This window comes from Microplitis mediator, chromosome 1 (assembly GCF_029852145.1).
Source record: "Microplitis mediator isolate UGA2020A chromosome 1, iyMicMedi2.1, whole genome shotgun sequence".
In the NCBI taxonomy this organism is placed as follows: Eukaryota; Metazoa; Arthropoda; class Insecta; order Hymenoptera; family Braconidae; genus Microplitis; species Microplitis mediator.
In genome coordinates, this window is record NC_079969.1 from 24,659,546 (window position 1) to 24,667,933 (window position 8,388).

General features: G+C 30.4%; 1 long non-coding RNA gene across 1 annotated transcript; it reads right to left on the reverse strand.

Annotated features, from left to right (window-relative positions):
• Positions 1-4,311: 4,311 nt before the first annotated feature.
• On the reverse strand, positions 4,312-5,809 carry LOC130666825 (uncharacterized). The gene is made up of 3 exons (XR_008989754.1): positions 5,671-5,809; positions 5,378-5,480; positions 4,312-4,497 (listed from the first exon to the last, which is right to left on the reverse strand). It is a non-coding gene; the product is annotated as an uncharacterized LOC130666825 (long non-coding RNA).
• Between the last annotated feature and the right edge of the window lie 2,579 nt (positions 5,810-8,388).

Genomic DNA, 8,388 nt, shown 5'->3' on the forward strand with positions numbered 1-8,388 from the left:
TATTTCTTCCGCTTTGTAATTATTTTTATTATTGCTTATTACATATAATATCTACTTTACTGACACTTCCCCTTCAACTTCTTTTTGCTTTTGTTGGTTTATATTCACTCAGCAGCTTAATATATAGTAAACTATTTTTTATTACATACTTCTTATCTTATTATTTTTTATTATACATTCATTATTCAATCACTCGTGACTTATTTTTATAAAATTATATTATCATTTATTGTTATTTATGTAATCCATAATTTTCGTATGTTATCACTAAGAAAATTCATGCACACCCCGAACGCATTGTAAATACAGCGCAATCTGGTTGTAAGCAATGTTTCTGTCTACCCGTATGAAAATAAAATATTTGGTCAAAATATATGATAAATATCAGAAAATATATGTGGCCAATTTAACTATATTTTCTGATATTTTTTTTTTATATTAAAAAATATAATATTCATCATATACGAGTCCGTATATGTTTAGCATATAAAAAATATATATGTCAATCATATACAAAAAATATATTTTTGTCATATATGAAAATATATATTCTTGTCATATAAGAAAACTATATTTTTATCATATATAAAAATATATATTTCTATCATATACAAAAAATATATTCTGATCATATATATAAATATATATTTATATTGTGTATGGAAGAAAAAAGTTTCTTATTCGCATGACCAACTCCAATTAAATTAGATCTAAATTTTAATATACTCTTTAAATTGCAGTTAAAATTTTCAAAATTAGTTAATTTGATGCGAATATATTTATCCATATACATATACATACACCGAATAAAATATATGCTTAAATATAACAAAGAAAATATATGGTGCCATATATAATATAAATTATATACTACCATATATTTCATTTCATATAAAAATTTTATATTTTTTGAATATAAAAGGAAATATATCAATACAATATATTATAAGGTAAATGTAAATGTATATATAGCTTAATATAAAAAACACATAAGTTATATATATGGACTACATATATTTACTACTGTATATAATTTTATATTAAATCGGCCAAAATCTCTATGTTTTTTCATAATATACAATATAATATATTATATATTTTTTTGGTGCAAACATATATGATTTTATATATTTTAACCATATATTGTTTTTTCATACAGGTATACTCTTACTTAGAGAAAAATTCTAAATTAAAGCGAGAGTGAGTAGAGCGTCCGATGTAAGGTAATTAATTCAATAAAACTCTTAGAATTAATTAATTGAATATTTTAATACTTACAAAAAATTTGCACACCCCAATCGCGAAGCATCGCGTGTGCATTAGAATTGTATAATTAATGAATTTAATGAAGCAATTTTGTAAATATATTTTGATCGTAAGCTTTATAATATATAAATTACTATTACTATAATGAAATGAATATATATGTGAATTACTAAATTAAATAATTTTGAGTAGATATTAAAATTAATGAAACTAATAAAAACGTGAGGATAATAAGGTAAATAGACATGAAGAATAAAGTCACAACCTTCGCATGATTATCACGTACCATCTCTCATATTTTATTATCTGAAATGAAATTAAATGCCCGGCATGTTCAAGAGTAACCATCAAGCTGGATCACTCGACACGATGGATCTTAATATTTTCAATGATATTAACACCTATTTATTTATATACCCATGTATAAACTTACCACGCGTTTTTAACAAATCGTCAGGAGTATTAGATCATAACAATAATTTGTATGGCCATTACCGTAATTTATGGTATTCGGAAGAATTACGGTATTTTACGGCAGTGCCGTAATTTATGGTAAAATACCATAATTTACGATAGTCTACGGTAAACTTACTGTACTTTACGGCAAAAGTACGGCATTTTGACCGTAAATTTGCGGTAAGAAAGCGGGAATTCACCGTAGAACCGCGGCAATTCTGCAGTATTTTATCGTAAAGTGAGCTCTGAAAAAACTAAAAATAAAAAAAAACATACGGTGCTTACGGTAGAAATGCCGCAAATTACAGTAAATTGTCGTATTTTATCACTATTCACTGTAAAATAGGGGAAGGGGGGGCAGAGCGGGCCCCTTAAGGGAAATAATTATAATATGATTAATTTTTTTAACGCGTTTACTTCTTTTTAGACCCTTGATACTTATTTTCACTTCATTATGCTGCGTCCATCAAAATTGAAAAAATCAAAAATTAGGGGCAGAGCGGGCCCCCCTAAAAAGTTTCGGATTTTATATTTTTTATTCTTTATTTTATTTTAACAATTAATTATGAAGGAGAGGGTAAAGGAAAAAGCAAATCAAAACAATCGGTCGATGATACGGCTTGTATTTTTTGTGCCAAATTATACTCGGAATCTTTAGAGCCGTGGATTCAATGTGGCCAATGTAAAAATTGGGCCCATGATTCATGTGCCGGTGTTCACAACAAAATTGTGCGAAGCTACACGTGTGATATTTGCAAAGAACTATAAAACGATTGTATTTTAATAGTATAAAAAATCATTTTAATAGTTTGCTGTAATATAACTTTAAAATGTAATTCTATTATCTTTAACTTTCCTAATAAATTTTTATGTTTATATTTATATAGTAATAATGAATATTTAATAAACAGTTTTGGTGGTCTATTTTAGCCCTCATTAGGAGAGACCGGGGCAAGGAGGCCCCCCTAAGCCGGTTATTACTTTTTGTAGCTTTCAACCATCAGATTAGATTAATTAATAATTATTATTTAAAAAAAAAATTCTATACTTCTTTTTTGCCATTATTTTTAACCCAAAAAACGTGTTTTTTAATTTTTTAGACTATTGATAATTTTACTTTATTTCAAAAATTTAGCAACTAAAAAAAAAAATTTTAATTTTTGAATATTTTTAATGACCAAATTGGCCCCAGACAAAGAGAATCAGCCAGAAAATATGAAAAAATCATTTTTTCAGAATTTTCGGCTGGTCCATTTTGCCCCAGGTGTTATGCGTAGGGCTAAAAATGCGCCAATATATTGGATTTATAGTAAATAGACGGAAAAAAAAACAATTTTTTTTATTATCAAAATTTCAGGGGGGCCCGCTGTGCCCCCATATTTTTTAAAGTTTTGAAAATTTTAAGGGGCCCGCTTTGCCCCCAGGGGCCCGCTCTGCCCCCCCCCCTCCCCTACTGCATATTACTCAAAAATTGCGGTAAATTTACCGCGGAAATTTTATATTCTTCGGTAATTTACGGCCAATGCGGGAAATTGCCGTAATTCGGATCCGCCAGGGACTCTTGTATTTTTAACTTCCCGCTAAGAAAATTGTTTTCAAATATTCGGGAAGTTATTGGTTTCGGTCCGATTTACGAAAATCGAATTTTCATTAGTTGTCGACGTTTTGAGGTTCTAGGAAGCTATTCTAACTAATTTCAAGATGATGTCCGAGTGTATGTATGTATGTATGTACGTACGTATGTAAATACCTGTCTCTTTTGAACGGATGAACCGATTTTGAACTTTATGCTGTCTTCGACACGGCTTGTCAATATCTTGAAGCTGTAAGGAAATTGAGCTTGATCGGTAGGGCTCGTTCAGAGATATTCCAAAAATAAAATTTTTTCAAAAATGTTTTTTTTGGATAACTTTTAATGTGCTCGATGGATTGATTCCAAAATGGACTGGGCTCTAGGGCTTTATAATCCGCGTCGAATGCCACCTCAACCATCAAAATCGGTTCATTCGTTTAAGAGAAACCGTTGTCGAAAGAATTAAAAAAAAAAATTTTTTTCTGAAATATCTCAAAAACGACTCGATAAATCGAATTCAAAATTTGATCAGCTTTAGAACTTGATAAAACGCGTCGATTGCCACCTCAACCGTCTCAATCGGTTTATTCGTTTGAGAGATATTGTTGGAGAAAAAATGGTAAAAAAACTATTTTTTTCAAAAAGAACGGCATACAAAAGTATTTTCGAGCTCGAACCGCTCGAAAATGTTTTCACAACAATGTTGTCGAGCTTCTCGTGTTCAAAAACAGCGGGAAGTTCTAGGGCTGGCCTGCAGGGTCAACCGATAGACAGATTTTTTTGATTGGTTGCGCCGAGAAACGTAGTGGGACACAGGATAGTTAAAATTAGGGAGAGAATCTCGTTAAATTTAGAGAGAGTGTAACATTACGGAGAGTCACATTAGGGAGATTCTACTGTAAACGAGCCTACTTTGCTCCCTCCTCCCCTATAGCTTTTTCATGCTGAGACATCCAGAATAGTTATCTAAAAGACATTAGAATCATCTTTAATGATTGAAAACAAGTGCTTTAAAATTTTTTGTGGTAAATGAGAGATTTTTATTAATTCATAAGATACAATTATAAATCTTCATTGTATTGTTGTAATTATCTTCCGAATGAAACTGCTAGGGCTTCTTGATTTGTTATGCATTTACCTTGAAGCAGATAGCTACTGCATGTATGTCCTTCACAACAGCCATATCCTTGAGATGGATGGCACTGCAGAAAAATTATATTTTATCGATTTTTCATTCTTTAGCAGAAATTGTTGTAATGTATTCAGAAGTATAGGAAAGAAGGGGGGGGGCAAACGGGGTAGGGTAGGCAGGACGGGGTAGGCAGGACGGGGTAGGCAGGACGGGGTACCCCCAAAATTATGTAAAAAAAGATTTTTATTTCTTAAATGTTTTTAAAATATTCCAAAATCACTTTTGTAAATACAATTGAGCATTATTCTGAATATTTTTCGGTAAACTTTATCAAAAATCGAGTGTCAGTCGAAAAATGTTAATAGCTTTTGTTATTTGATAAAAATCAAAAAGAATTTTTTTTTTCGTCCGTTGTATCCAATAATTATGTAAAATGTAATTTTCCTTTATATAAATGATTTACAAAAAAATTTAATTTAATCAAATATATTTAATATGCAAAAGATTTTTTTTTTACCTTTTTTAGGGGTACCCCATTTTGTCTGCAAAAGTGAAATTTTTTTTTATTTACGAAAACTTAGTATTTCCTTAAGTACTCTGCCCCTCCCCCCTCCTACCCTTAATAACAATAAACTTTTTTTTATCAACCTTCACGCAACGTAAGTAGTTATAGGAAGTGAAAATTTATTGGAATAAAGGTCCTTAGCTGCAAATCATGAAATTTGGAATATAAAAACTTACACAACTTGAAAGTGAAAAGTATGAAATATTCGAATTTCAGTCTTGCGCAAGATTTAAAATTGACTGTTTTTTATTAAATGGTGAACTTTAAGGGTTAAAATGTAAAAACTCAAAATTTTATCAGTTTAAGCTCATTGATTGAAGCTTAGAGTTTTTCAAAATTATTCATGTCTTTTTTTTCGTTTCACTGTATTATGATAATTACTTACCCAACCGCCAGGACATGCTGCATATACACCAGGATAGATAACCAATACGAAAATTGATAACAATAAAATTATTTTCGACATTTTTTTATTCGATATCTTGAAGCTAAAAAATAAAATAAAATAATTATAGAATTTAAACTTTACAGCAAAACTATTAAGATACGACAAATAAACGGACTGTGATTAATTCAGAGAGTATAAACTTTTTTATGAAAGATATTTTACTTTTTTATTCGTAAATCAACAATATGAAGGTTATAATGAAAAATATATAAGCAAACGTTATTTATTACCGATTGTTGTTTTCTCGAGTTCTGCAAGCTTGTATGTGACCGATCCGCGGATCGCTGACTTTTATTTATTGACAAATTGTGTCCTTTGACATTTCCGATGATAAATGTTTTTTTGCGATAAATGTTTTTTTAAACGTAAAATTTATCCGTTAAGCAAATATATGTACTACTTTGAGACATAAAATTACAACAGAAAATTTATTTTAGAGTTAAGTATTACTAGATTGGTAATTTTCAAGATAAAGTTATCACGGGAATCGAGTTTGAGATCAAAAGTCGAATGTGGAAAATACGTAGAACTGGAATTGGCAAAACAGGGATTGTTGAAAAATTATTATCTTGAATAACCTGTGACATCAAGATATATAGAGTTTGTCTAGTCCAAGGGGGCAAGTATTGCATTACAATGTAGACTTTAAGACGTCAAAAAAAAACTATTGGCAATAAATAACTTATAATTTTTGAAAAATGTTGAAAAATCCAAAATTGTACACCTTAATCGTTCGTTTTATTTTTGATTATTACTTTTATTAAATAATATTCGTTTATTTTCAACTTCCCGCCAAGAAAATTGAAAATTTTCAAAACTTCGGAAAGTTATTGGCTTTATTTGGTCCGGTTTTCGAAAATCAAATTTCTAACAGGTCTTGACGTTTTGAGGTTCTAGAAAACTATTCTGACTAATTTCAAGATGATGTTCGAGTGTATGTACGTACGTATGTAAATATCTGTAACTTTTGAACGGATTAACCGATTTTGATCGTCAAGGCTTTATCGTTAAGGTGCGTTCGGAGATATTCCAAAAATAAAATTTTTTCAAAAATGATTTTTTTGGATAACTTGTAATGTACTAGATGGATAGATTTCAAAATCTAATCAACTTTAGGACTCGATAAAACGCGTCGATTGCCACCTTAACCGTCTCAATCGGTTTATTCGTTTGAGAGATATCGTTGGAGAAAAAATCGTAAAAAACTATTTTTTTCGAAAAGAACGGCATACAAACGTATTTTCGAGTTCGAAGAGCTCGAAAATATATTCACGACGAAGTTTTCAAGCTCAAGGAGCTCGAAAACAGCGGGAAGTTTTAGGGCTGGCCCGCAGGGTCAACCGATAGACGGATTTTTTTGTAATGCAGTCCAGTCGGATTAAAAGTTCGCTCGTTATAAGTCCACCGACTTATAGTTCTTGAAAGACATTCCCCCTCTATGACTACGAAAATAATCATGTACACACTCACACGCTTGCAAAGTCGGGGAAGTGTGAGTTACGGCGTTCAACTGCTGAGCAGAAGTGGGGGTACAGGAATTCTTAGAATTAAATGCCCCCCCCCCCCCCGAGTCAAAATTAAAAAGGTGATTTGAGCCTCCAAATCCTACATGAGGGTAAGGAGGTTCAAATCATCTTTTTAAAAAGGTAAAATAAGCCTCCAGAGCCTAAATTTACAGATCATGTAAGACCCTCATCGGATCGCGTACAATTGGTAAAGAAACAGAAGGAAAAAGGGGGGCCACTAATTAGAAATAGTTGCCATGATCGAAAAAAATTTGAAATTTAAAAATTCCAAAAATAATTTCTCAACAATAAATGTTTTGTTGTGAGTTAAAAAATAACAAAATTTAAAATATTAATAATAATAGCTAAACTTATATGAGTAGGCGTTCAAATAGAATAGTACTATGTCATTCGAAATTCGAATTGAATAATTAAAGCCTTTGACTTATTAGTATGTGATCAATTAATTATTTTATGTGAACAATAAATACAACCGAAGTACTGGAAAACAGAAATTGCCGAAGAATTTGAAAAAAACTGCTGAAAAATAATCTGCTACCGCCGGGATTCGAAACCACGACCTTACGAATATGAAGCACAACCACTGCCGCACTGCTACTCGGACGCTCACGATCAGTTGGAAATATCTTTATGTATAACAATAATATCATGCTAAAGAATTGAGCTCATTCGAAGTTACAGATTAAAAGTATGGTAGGCCATGGAGGGTTAAAATACCATTTTAAAAAGGTGATTAAGTCCTTCATACGCTACTTTTAGGACATCGAGGACTTAAATAACATATTTCATTCAGCGGCAAGTGCAACATCAAAAGAACTGAGGCTTTGGAGGCTCAAACTACTGTTTTAATTTTAACTCGGGCCTACACCCCTGTAGGCGGACTCAAAACGCGATTCAACTGTAATTTAAAACAAAATATTTAAAAATTACTGTAGCATACATTAGATAAAATAAATTTATAATTAATAGCGATTTAATAAATGATATTTTATTAAATAAAATAAATTTAATAAGATGTAGGTATATATACATAAATAATAAAATAATGCGTATTAAAAAATTTGAAACATTAAGACCCTGCACTCTGCTTGAGTTAAATTATTATAAAGGACTTTATTCACTTTAGTGACTGATAGTTCAGGGCAATCATCCTATTTATGTGTAGTGCCATAGGACCATGAATGATAGTATTGTAAGAAAAGCTGCCCAGAGTCAGAAATATATACATGAATTCCCTTGAAATATCGTATTATAAAATTTCTCTCACGTTAATAATCAATCATTTATTTATTACAAATATCAATTAATTAATAAATATACATATCATATTTATATACAGCAGTAAAATGTTGAATATAATTATTTTTTTTTAAATGATTAAATTGACAGGATGACTTAATAATGATCCAAGATGATTGGTCA